Source organism: Alligator sinensis, unplaced genomic scaffold (assembly GCF_000455745.1).
Source record: "Alligator sinensis unplaced genomic scaffold, ASM45574v1 scaffold772_1, whole genome shotgun sequence".
In the NCBI taxonomy this organism is placed as follows: domain Eukaryota; kingdom Metazoa; phylum Chordata; order Crocodylia; family Alligatoridae; genus Alligator; species Alligator sinensis.
In genome coordinates, this window is record NW_005842695.1 from 622,814 (window position 1) to 632,774 (window position 9,961).

Consider the following 9,961-nt stretch of genomic DNA (forward strand, 5'->3'; position numbering starts at 1 on the left):
AACCTGCCAGGAGACCCTTGTAAATGAGAATTGATTTTTCTCAAGGATTCTTTACTGGGCAAAATAAATTAAACATACATTTAGTTCTATTTGTTTAAAAACTTCTTTTTTCAAATAAAAGCAATGATAGAGAGAGACATTCTAATAAATTAGAGCAAGATAAATTATACCCTGTAGCTGGCTGAATACCTCCAGCTATGAGATTCTCTATATTGAAAGAATACTGTGGAGGCCTTGCAGAAAGGGAGCCAGTGGATATCTCTGAAACACTTTGATTAACCATAGTTTATTTTAGCTCTGATTGTATAATGCTGTTGAATCCGGGCCCCTTTTTGCCTTCCTTTCTATTTTTAATCCCATTTTTTAAACATTTGACAAGAAGTTTAAGGGTAATTTCTGAATTTGAATAGTTTATGCCCTAAATTTGACCTGAAAAATCAGATAACCAACTCCAAACCACTCCATGATTTCTAATCAATCACCACAGTATGGAGAACCTCTTGGTTTAAAAACTAAACTAAATTAAACCAAACTAATATTTATTTAGAACCTAGAGGAAAGACCTCCTCTCATTTAGCTGGCCTAATTTACTATATTGATGCACAAACAAGAATGCAAAAAAGGCAAGAAAAAGGCTTGGCAATTTCAAGCATCATTACAAAAATACAAGGGAAAAATCCTATTATGGACAATTTTCTTCTGGTGTAAATTGACCATTGTAGGAGTCCATTGACTTTAATGGAGTTATGCTAATTTACATCAGCTAAAGATGTGCTCCACTGATGTTCAGCAAAGGAAAGAGGGCCACCACGGAGGTGGGACTTCTTCTCACTGTTCTAACAGAGCGTTAGAAAACATGCACGGAAAAAGATAATGTATATAAAGCAGCATCCTTTTACTAAAGAAGAATGGTGTAGTGGCGTGTGTTACCTACTGACATGGGTGGTTAAGAGAAGGTAAAACACAAAACAACTAACTAGAAGGTTCAATATAACTGGTCGAAGTTTATTAGATCTCTATCTGCACCGCGGCCACAGAGGATCTGAGGCAAGTCCTTTAACTCGAACTATATATAGTGTGAGAAGTCCCCATTTCAGTCTCTGGAACTGCCACTGGTAATATGTAGCTATTGCATAAGGGGGAGCTTTTATGGGATTTTAACTGATGAGGACCTCAGAAACCCTGGCGAGACTACGTGATTTATGTGTTCTTTCTCTGCGCCTGTCTATAAAGGATTAAAATCTATTACAATGCTTTGCTAATGAGCCTGCTTCTTTTGCTCAGGCTTTCATGGCTCGTGGCTAGCTTTGGATGTCACTGGTTCAATCCTGGTTGCCTCAGCTAAGAAGGCAACCGTGGCCATGGCCAACCTGTTAACCTTCCAAGGCCCAGCAGCAGAACGCAGTGCCTGACAAAGCCCTGAAATGAGACACTGAGTAGCCTGCAGGGACAAGTTATATATGTAAGAAACGTACAGTGTTGGGATTAATTCATCTAACATAACTAGCTCTTTCCTGTAACCTTAGTTTCACGATCCTTTCTGATAAAAAAACCCGTTCCAACGTTGGAAGTGAAGGGACACTATATATGTGTGGAATGTAAAGAGCTTTGGGACTAAAACTGAGAAACCCCCCTTGAAGAAGAGGCATTTGAGAAGCATGAGCTTCAGTACCAGAGTCATTAATATTATTAGCTTGAAGCAGATGTCAGAGCAGGTTCACCTGAAAGAAATAGCAAGTGCCTTAAGTGCTGAGGGGTGTATAGAAACTCAACCACAATATGCTTGCTCAGTTTAAAACTGTTGCTTATGTTTCGAGTCTCATGCTGCAATTTTGTTAAATGTTTGGCTTGCATTATTTATAGATGTTTAAAATGCAGGAAGGAAAATATTGAAGGAAAACATAATTTTGAGGAAAATATAATTTTTATAAATAAAATAACTGCTGCACTGCTCTGGTGCATACCAAGCGGGCCCAGCAGCATATCTAATATACTTCATATATTTTGACATTTTTCACATTTGCAGCCAGATAAACATGCAGTATGTGGTGACTATGATTGTCTTAGTTTCTTAGTTTCTCTATGAAGTAATGGTTTGTGAGAATGAAATAAATCCAGGCATTGCATAAAGATTACCAGAGTGGAATAATAGTTATGTGCATTAGCTCAGACCTGACCCCAGCACCCGCTGTGAGTAGCCAGGAGGGTACTCAGCAAGTGTGTGCTTCTGGTACTGCTGAAGTCTTCAGGAGTCTTGCTGCTGACCTTAAGGGGAGCTAGTCCTGGTCCAAGTTGTAGAGAAGGGAGGGCTGAATTACTTCCCACAGGATGCAGGCAACCCCGCAACTAATCCATGAAACTTCTAAGTCTAATGGCCAGACAAAGTCATTTATACAGCTCCTTGCTACTCCCTGTGAGATGACAGGATGATCTCTTTTGCCCCAGTCTGCTCACATCTTAACCCAGGCAGAAGGCAGGGTAGGGGGGCACCTTAGAAACTCTGGTCTCTTCCCCCTGTAAGCCTGGGTGTGCTCAGACACCTCCTTGCACCTTACCAAGTACAGAGAAAATGTATCCTCTTTGCTTGGCATTAGGGCTGTGCAAAGCTTCGGTTCCTGATTCAATTCAGCAGAGATTTGACCTGATTCAGTGGCTGAATTTCTAACTCCGAATCAAATCAGAACCCTCCGGATCGATTCGGAAAGATTCAGCAATTTGGACATAGACACAGCTTTAAATGTTTTTTCTACGTACCTCTAGGTAGCATGAGGCTTGTGAGTGCTGCGATGCTGGGGTGCATGGAGTGTCCCACGGGACCATGGGGGGCTCCCCAGCACGCTCGGCAGCAGCCCCAGAAGTGGACCAGAAGCACTTCCAGCCCACTTCTGCATCCACTGGGGAGTGCATGCCCCCCTGCACGCCTCTGGCTCAGCAACTGGTGCCTTCTGGGTCAGGGGGCCACCCAGGGTCCTTCCGCAGCCAATTGCCAAGCCAGGGGGCATGATAGGGTGTGGTGGGGTGCCCTGTGTGCTCCCCAACAGACCCGGAAGTGGACTGGAAGGTCCACTTCTGGGTTCACCGCTGAGCATGTGGATGTGTCCCCCGCCCCAGCACTGATCACAAGCCACCCTGGTACCTTGAGGTGTGTAGAAAAAAACATTTAAAGCTGTGTCTATGTCCTAATCACCGATTCTCCAAATCTGCATCAAATCTTCAGATTCAGATTCGGCCGAATCGAATCGGGGACAGCGGTCCAAATCAACGAATCGAGCCACTGTCCCTGATTCAGGCCGAATCCGAATTGAATAGGGCCCATTTCGCACACCCCTGTCTGGCATAGTGGAATAGCCTGCAGAAACAAACAGAAACTTTAGGAAAGCTTTATAAAGATGCTGTCTGTGAAAATGTGTGTAGTTGAACTATTGATGCGCAATCAATAAGCCTGAAAAATCTCACCAAAGATAATTCTGCAGCAGCCAAAAATTCTTGTAGGATAATTAATATTTGCGGGGTGTGAATAAAATAAGTGAACTGATTCAATCTAGAGTATTTAAAAATGCATGCTGCAGCATTGGAAGCTTTGGGCAGAAAAAAGAAGAGAAAGTAACCCTCTGTTTTTCCCATGTTTTCCACACGGGTTTCATGGTCTTTATAGTTTGCTTGGGTCCAGTGAGTTTTTCCTGCGATAGGAGTAGTTGCTGCCAGGAAGTAACCACAATGACAAGGCAGGTTTGGCTTTGCAAGGAGAGAGATGACCCTATCTGGCCACAGAGGTTTATGGATTTACATTTGGTACATCCCTGTTAAGAAAAGGATGAGTAGCCAGTTTTCCCCCTCACTTCCACATGTGCTACTTTATTCATTTCATTGCCTTATACAAATATTTTATGCAAGTTTCTGACCCTGAGTTTGCATAAGTATCCGAACAGAATCTGCTTCATATAAAATGGGAGCAAAGGAAAAAACCCAGTTCTGGTTGCAAGAGGGCTTAGTGTTGCTGGCAGATCCAGTGACACAATATGCTTATTTATCATCTCCTAGACCTGAGCACAGCTGTCCTGCAATATATATCAGCAAAATAAATGACAACAATAAAAACAACACCAACAGGGAAAAGATCATCTGTGAAATCAAAACTTTTAAAAGAAGCAATGGTTTTTTTCTATTGGTTGCTAATGAATGTATCAAAGGTCTGGGAGAAGCCAGGAGATTCAGGGTTAAAGATTCTCAGGCTCATAAAGGAGAAGTAGTGCTGTGGTTGTATTTAATATTGTGTGCGATTTATTAGAACGTGATTCTACATGGTTTCATATGCACTGCAGTAGCCGGGGGCGCAATGGAATCAGATAAGATCCTTAAAAGAGAGGCTTTCTGAATGGTGCAAACGCGGGGGGAAAAAATAGAAGGTTTCCTACAGAAGCAGTTAATTTAGCTGATCCGGTTTCTGTCTTCCTTCTTTATTCCTGAAGAGATGTTTCCGAATAATAGCTTCTCCTGTCTGTAAGTCGTCTGCTCCTATCTGAGCCTGCAGTGAAGACATAATCCTGTATGGCAGAGCCTCGCTAATTGTTGCTTAGGACGGGGAGACCCACTGTGGGTTGCTGAGTTTTGCGAATTAGCAAGTGCAGTAAGCGAACACAATGAGAAATAAATCAGCAATGCTGCATTGCAAAATGGGCTTTGTTCATTTATTTCTGACACGAATGGTTTAGTTTTAATTATTTATAATACTTTGCAGCGCACTAGTAAATGTGCTGCAGTGAATTCTGTAGAAGTAATGGATTCTGTGGGATAGGAGGCCATGCTATGGCTCTCATCTGTCACAGCCTTGCTGTAAAGTAGGGGATTTTTCCACAGTATTTTTCTAACAGTAATGCACCAGTTCTTGGTTTAGCTCATGAGAGTCCAAGCGATTCTGCTGGTTTTATTTTGCTTGTGGCCATGGGAACTATTGCCACGTCACAAATTCAGCAGTCGAAGCCCTTTCTTTACACCCATTGTACAGCGTGGAACGGGTTAGCCAAGATAAACATGAGCTGATGGAATAAAATGACAATGAACTATTTTCCTTTCCCTAGAAGCTGCCCTCAGCCCTCCGCAGCCAAGGCCTTGGATACCCAGAGGCGTAATGCATGAGGGCCGTGTGTGCAGCTGCTACGAGCACCAAGGCACCTGAAATAACTACTGCCAGTTCTAAGGGAGGGGGAACACAAGCTGCAAATGCTGCAAGTAAACCACCAGGGGCTGTAGTTGTTCAATGGGTTACTTGCTCCTGTCACTCCAGCACTACCATAAAGAGGGGAATACCTCAGTCCTTTGAGGGAAAGGATATTCTGGATCATGCAAAGGTAAGTCCCCTTCTTCCATGTGATGTTATATGGGAGCTGACAGATTTGCACAGTCTTGTAGGGTCAAATAAAGGAGGGGGAAAGATTGCCTTCAAACGCACAAGTGTTTTTAATAGTCATTAAAGTGGGAAAGAAAACGGTTTTAATTTAATTTAAATCTAGAAATGAATAGATGGATACTTCATCATATCCTAGAGGGTTTTGTGGCTTAGCCCAAAAATTCTTCTTCTTTTGACTCTGACCCTTCAATTTTCTAAAAATTTAAGTTGACTTTTTAAAACTTGTAATTTAAAGCTTCTGGGGGTTTTTTTAAGTGCTTTTTTATATATTTAAAATCATTAGCTATCTGAATAAAAAGACAATATCTGAAATGATCCATGGCATATATCTAGAAAGGTAGTGACTATAAGATACCTAGTAGGAGAGAACTTGTGTATCAGACAGTGAAATACAGGGAACCACAGTTAGAAGCTCAGCATGAAAGAGCTATATCTTTACCTCTCTGCCATGTGAAGAAAAAAACATTTCTCCTTTCCTCCACCTCTGTTGCATTGGTAATAAAATGAGTGGCATTGATTATGTGTGTAGCCTTCCCGTGGATGGACTATCAGACTCCATACAAATATTTATCTGCTGTGGGTTCCTTCTCCTTAATTTTGTCTTGGTCAAGTCCAGCACTAGCAATGGTCCTCAAATGCCACACACCATAACAATGTTCATATAGCTGCCTGGATAAGCATGTCTGCAACTGGAAGCCTGAACACAGCACTAGCGGGTGCCCAAGTATTCACCAAATAGTTGTCAGTGCATTTTCTCAGCATTGGGTGTGTGCGAAGAGTGATTACATGAACTGGGCCTCTCGGACATGGTGTAGAAATGCCTGCAGTGTAATGAGTGTTAGTTGGACCACAAATTCTGATCTTGAACAGGACAATGTAAATGTGGAGCAACTACAGTGAAGCCAAAGAAATGGTTTTGGATTTATAGTTGTGTAAATAAGATGAAAATGTGGCCTTTGGTCCTTATGCTCATATATCCACTCCCTTCCCTTGTCTCCAAAGAAAGATCTTCTGCCTCTCAATACTGCTTTCAGTCCTTTGCCCCAGCAAGCACATGAATTTGTCTCGTGTTGACCTTCTGGAGTAACAATATTAAGCAAAAGCTCCGCTTATTGGGTATCTAGGAGCTAAGAGGTATTAAACCTGATATTTAAAAATACTTGTTTCTCTTAGAGCCTTTCAGATCTGCATGTGGCTTTCTTCAAGTAACATGGACTTAAATGCAAGCCTACAAACTGATTTTTCAGAGGTCTCTGACTGGCCTTAACTTCTTGCTCTAAGAGCAGTTAATTGACTTCAGTGGGACAGTTCATGGCGCACACAATTCCAGAGACAAGCCTTTGCAGGGTGGTGGCCTAAAATGCTAATTGTGCTTTGGTCTTTTCCTTAATTATCCCTGCATTTTTCTCCAGGTGACTGGGACAGGTGTCATGTATTCATTAGAGAGAGCTTCAGAAAGGCAAGGATTTTTTGGGGTGATATCTTTCACTGAACCAGCTGCATAGCTGGGATAAAGTTAGACAAGCTTTTAAATACAAAGCATTCTTCAGGTCATGCTCTGCATTCAAACCCTTGTCTAATTTTAGACCAGCTATGCAGCTGGTCCAATTAAATACATCGCCCCCAAAAATCCTTGAATCTTACATAATTCCTGGACCATCATGGCTACATCTTCACTCTAGCATTACCATAGCAAGATAGCTTCAGAGTAAGAGGTTGTGCTGCTCGAATCCTGTCTTCTCCGAGAACACAGCCGTGGCATCATTCAATTGTACCAGAAAGCTGCCAACACTTCTCCTTCCTAGTTTTCCTCTCTCCCTTTTGCACCATGACAGAATGAATTCACCTTCCCTCCTGACCTTTGTGATGGCAGGGCCTGGCATCCCCCTTTTCCTCTCCTTTGGGAATGCCTGAAAACTAATTCAGCAAAAGAGAAGTACCATTACCCCCAAATATGCCGTCTCTAACAAAGGCTCCACAGTGCATCAAGCCAAGATCTGCTCGTAATCAAAAAGAATTAGTCAATGGCTCCACTGCCCTTTTCTCTTGTCTCAGGGTTATGCCAGAAAGAATCAGCAAGTCTTTTCTTACTGTATTACCATATCTTCTACCTCCCCCCTACCCCCCACCCCCAGCATGTGGAGATATTCTGAGCTGCCAAAATACATGCACATTCTTGACTTCAAAAATAAAGTTGGTTCAATCTCTATACTATGTATATCCTCCACTACACATCCCTTCTACCTTTCCCTTCCCTTCCTCGCCCCACCTTCCACCACCCCTCAAGGACATTGAGCTCCTAAGATGTCTTCGGTGGTGATCATGGTTTCCTATTAGACTTGTCATAGCTGACATTGTATTCCTACTTCTCTTAAAATTATTGAGATTTATCTAAACAAAAAGTCACCATCCCTGGTACACTGATTCATCCAAATGACATAAAACTAAAATGTTATAGATAAGCCTGAAGTAGTTTTCATAGGGTACCATGTAATGGGCTGATAAACCACACAGTTACTGCATTCTCAGATGTCATCTGCTCTCTCCAGGGCAGAGCAATCCAATATGGGGTGAGCTGTAATGGTCTCCGGCAACTATAAAAGCAAAATGAAAAGTGACACTTTTCAACTCAGCAAAAAATAAAAGTGAGGCTGCTTCTCCACCCCTCTGAACACTTGCATTGTAGCTTCCAGCCAGGCCTGTCACTTTGGACTAGAGTCAGCCAAGAGAGAGTCACTGCCAAAAGCACCGTCATCCTCTTAGTCTTTCTCTTCACTTTCTTTCCTTTGTTAATTCACCATTACTAATCTTTTACTTCTTCACTGAGTCTTGGTTTTGTTTCTGAGCGCTCTGGGGCATCAAAAATGCTTTCCCATATGGATGGAAGCTCAGGCCATTACTGTGTGGTAATAGGGATTAAGTTGTGTCTTGTCTTATAAAGACACTGCATTACTGTGCCTCAGTTTTCTACGTATGTAGGTCAGTAGCATCACTTCTTTTTGTTTGGAGAAATTGGAGACCACTGTCTCATCTTCTGTCTCATCATCAGAGCATGATAAGGAAAATTGTGCGTAATGTTTCCCTTCCTGAGGTTCAAAATATCACTTCCAGGATAAGCCCTAAGCATGATGGGCCTTGACCTTCTCAAATCTCTTTTTAAACGAGAGCAGCTTTTAGGGTTCATGGAAATACTGGTTTCCCTCGCTTTATGCTGTACATGTGTTCCTGGAAAACAGCACATAACTCGAATTGGCATAAAGGGAGCTTGCTTTACAATGTACAGGCAACCCCTGCGTAACACTGTTTCACTTAGCGCTATTTCGCTATAATGCTCATTTAAAATTGCTACCTGATTTCACTTAGCGCTCAGTGAGTTTTGTTATAATGCTCGTGGTCGCCGTCTTGGGTCATTAAAAACAATTGTGGTCGCCATCTTGGGTCATCAAATACTTTCGGTTTCGCTTAACGCTCGTTTCACTTAACGCTCGGTTTTTCAGGAGCCAGTTAAGAGCACTAAGCGGGGGTTGCCTGTAACAAATAAGGATAAGTTTCAAAACCTCGACTGTACTGACCCCCAGACCCATTTCTATCACTTTTACAAGACAATTTTGGTATTCGCCAACAGTAGACAATATACACAAGCACAGGGCACTATCTTAATGGGGATGGCAACGTGTCGCAGACAACCAGCAAGGAGAACAGATCCACATAAGAGACAATATTTTGGTGTGCGTCACTCCCACAATGCACTGCACAAAGCAGCTGACTGCAGGCTTCCACCACACCAATTGCATGAGTGAATTTACATCATATAAAATGATTTTTTAGTATAAAACGGGTCATGGCATAAGAGTGGATTTGCACATACAGAGCCCGACCCGCATAAAGCGAGGGAAACCTGTAACCTTCTATGGAACAACTGCATCCTCTTTTTTTGCGTCTTTGTCTGAACAGATCTGTTATTTTTGCCAGCTGATCCACATCTTTAGGCTATTCATGGTTTATGTGTACATGTCTGTAGAGTATTCTCCATAAATATTGCAGGCTCAAAATGGTTTCTTTGATTCTCTAAGTGTATCATTAAGGATATATCAGGCCCTCTTTTATTTGTAGTTGATAAAATATGAGGCTGAGTTGTTAATCCACAGATCTCTCCTACAGAAATCCCTCGGAACATACCCAGAGTGGTATCTTTTTATTGCTTGGCCTAATTCATTCAAATCAATATCCAGCTGAATGGCAATAAATGTACTCCTAATAAACCCACCTCTGCTTCCAGGTTTTCCCCTAGTGCTTGAAACATGATATAGGAATTTGGTTTGACTCTGAATTATCTTTTGCTTCATACATCTCTCTATTCTATATTAAACTACAAGTCACTCCCTATTGTATCAAATCCAATCTTGACCAGTCCTCTGTCAACATTCCTTTAAAGACTTCATAACTTCGTATATATACTTTTTCTTCTTTTAATTTCATATGTTTAAGACCTCTCTTGTTTTTAAACAATAGCAACTAGAACTTGCACCTAGTTGCTCCAAGGAGCGGGGGGGC

General features: G+C 41.9%; 1 protein-coding gene across 1 annotated transcript in view; it reads left to right on the forward strand.

Moving 5' to 3' along the window:
* The first annotated feature begins 5,211 nt into the window (after window positions 1-5,211).
* Window positions 5,212-9,961, forward strand: part of CARD11 (caspase recruitment domain family member 11) — a 74,670-nt gene continuing 69,920 nt past the window's right edge. The window contains exon 1 of the mRNA XM_025216014.1: window positions 5,212-5,348. The gene's annotated coding sequence lies outside the window, so the exon portion shown is untranslated. The remainder of the gene's footprint in view (window positions 5,349-9,961) is intronic.